The sequence below is a fragment of the Microtus ochrogaster genome, unplaced genomic scaffold, assembly GCF_000317375.1.
Source record: "Microtus ochrogaster isolate Prairie Vole_2 unplaced genomic scaffold, MicOch1.0 UNK745, whole genome shotgun sequence".
Lineage (NCBI taxonomy): Eukaryota > Metazoa > Chordata > Mammalia > Rodentia > Cricetidae > Microtus > Microtus ochrogaster.
Genome location: NW_004949843.1, coordinates 1 through 2,760, shown reverse-complemented (window position 1 = coordinate 2,760; position 2,760 = coordinate 1). Strand labels below are relative to the sequence as shown.

Genomic DNA, 2,760 nt, shown 5'->3' with positions numbered 1-2,760 from the left:
AATCATTGACTTTATGAATTAAATTTACTTTCAAAAGTGAACCAGGCACAGAATTGGCACCAAGCAGACACCGTAAACTATTTTTCTGACCATTATTCAACTTGCACCAAAAATTTCTTCTCTAGAATCAGACACAAGCAGGACAGGTATGTAAAGTAATCTGTGTATGCTCATAAAGAATGTTGCCTCTGGATGAAAAAAATAGAAGAAATATTAGAGTATATAAAAAGTAAATTCTGAAAGGCAATGAGAGAAGTCTGTTTAATTGTTCAGATACATACCAAATAGACACAACAATAAAAGTACTGTAAAGCATATGACACATACTGTGTGTATGAAGGAAAGAATGAAGAATGATAAACATATTTTACTCTGAGGTGTTGAAGAAATATAATTTGTTTATACTAATTTTCATTACATTCTGGTAAAATATTCATTTGATCAAAACCATTGATTAAACAGGCATCATTATAATATATTGAGACACTTTTGAACAATGTCTTTAATATTTAAGTCAAATATGCTCAAAAACCTACCTATTTCATGCTGTATTTTATGACATATACATTGTTCTGAAATACAGAGTTCAACTCATAATTTAGGACTTTAGGGAACAATTATAATACAGATAAATGAGAACTAGAAAGGAATATTAGTTTTTTATGAGATGCAAATAAATACCTAGCTAGAATTTTCTAGTCTCTGTTAAGTAATGATTGTCAAATGGTGAAAATAAAAACCTACAAACTTACTACAAAGCTCTTATCTATTCCTCTTATTGAGATAAGAATAGTTCCAGTTGGTGTATAAATGTAAAACTGCATTATTTGATCAAAACAAAAAATATGTTCCTCAGGCTTCTCTTATGGCTAGATGATGAAGATAAACATCTAATGTTTACTGGTGAGGATTTATGAAGCTGTCAGTGAAGTAGTACATGGCAGTGCAGTGTGTTATGACTGTAGCCCCAATAACCTTCCAGAGAATGAAGTACACTAATCTGAGGTTTGCATATTCATGCTATGGAAATACTTGTAACAGATTTCTCTATTGTCTGCAGGTGCCACAGCATGGTTAGAAGTAGAGTTAATTGCACTCTAGGACATAGGGGAATTAACACATCCATAGAATTGGCTTGCTTTCTGCAATAATATTCATGGTTTGTTAAAGGAAGTCAAAACACCCTTAATTAAATTATCACAACTGCAAACACTTAACTTTTGAAATGATTCTAGAAATACAGTCATTTATTCAATAGGAAGTTTTATCTCTAAACAACTTCCAGTCAGCAAAGACATTTACCTTCAAGATTAATGTACTTGATAAAGTGCAAGTGTTTGCAACAGCGTTGTACTCGGGCTATATGGACAGGCCTCTAACTCAGTGAGATTATATATTTCTCTAAATTTAATTAGAAGACATGTGAATTCTCACTGGAGCTGTTATAAGCAAAATGTTTTATTTATTTTAGTAAAAGGGACATAGTGATCTCTTAAACAAATGACATTAATCATAAATAGATGTACATTCTCATTTTGCTTTGGTTGATGATTAAATACTAATTAATTTAAGTCAAGGTTCATACACGTGTCAATTTTTAATTTAAAACATATGCACTATTTTTATTCACTCCATTCCTTTTGTGGCTATAAATCTTACTTATCTTGTATTGTTCTTTTTCTAATAGATTTTGGATTTCATTCTTTGATTCAGTGGCAATGTTTTTGAAAGTTTCTTACTGATATTGTGATCAAATCTCTTATACCCTCAATATCTTCTCCTACCTGTTGACTCTTATTGGTCCTGTGTCTTTTTTTTTCCTTTTCGCTGGGCCATTTATGATCACTTTTTTATATTTCCATCTATTATAACTCTGTGGGTTAGACCAATCCCACAACAGTCGCTGGGGTCCTTGGGGTCTCCGTTGATTGGCAAGACATAGCTTCGCTGGGTGAATGAATGGTACCTCTCTCTATGCTTTGAGAATGAGCTGGGGGAAGGGTTGGGGGGGTACTTCCTCTCTCGATGCAGGTTTACAAGGTACACTTCAGACACCTGGTCTTTTGGTGGGTGCCAAGGCAGAGCACTGTGCAGTACCGGGCACCACAGCTTACACAGGTATACGGGGATGGGAAGCCACATACAGCACAGAAGGGGCGCTGGGGTCGGGATGAGAGACCCGCACAGGCTGTCAAGTAGTTGGGACCCTCAGACCACTCAGGTTCTGCTCCTCCAGCAAAGCCTGGAAGTTTTTCCAGAAGCGAAGCTTGAAATGGTCACCACGAGTTTTCTTCTTTTTCTTTCCTGTGTCTGCATCATCATCAAACTGAGGCAGCCTCTTGCCCAGCTCGGGGAAGCCTGCATGGAAGTCATCCTGGAAATTGTTGTTTTCTAAGGCCTCGAGCTCTCCAGCTCTCAAGCTCTCGAGCTCTCGATTGATCCGCCGCTGCCGGCTGCCTGGTCCAGCACCGGCCTCTGTCCAGGGCCCTGGGAGCGAACTTGTCTCGTCGTCTGCATATCGGGTTTTCGGTGGCCTTGGGTTCTTGATCCTGTGTCTTAACTCTTTCACTATTTCCATGTTTCCTTTAAGGAAGGACTTCTGCAGATTATCCTAGTTGTTTTGTGTTCATCATTTAATATTCAATACATATCCACAAGACATAATTTTATTGTACCTCTTAAACCCTGAAGCTCTTTCATTCTTTCTAGCCTCTCTTCTGGCATGTTTCCTTGGTTTGTAAATTCCTGTATATGTGTTGC

General features: G+C 37.1%; 1 pseudogene; it reads right to left on the bottom strand.

The window, feature by feature from the left end:
- Window positions 1-2,033: 2,033 nt before the first annotated feature.
- Window positions 2,034-2,530, bottom strand: LOC101987212 (annotated as a pseudogene).
- Between the last annotated feature and the right edge of the window lie 230 nt (window positions 2,531-2,760).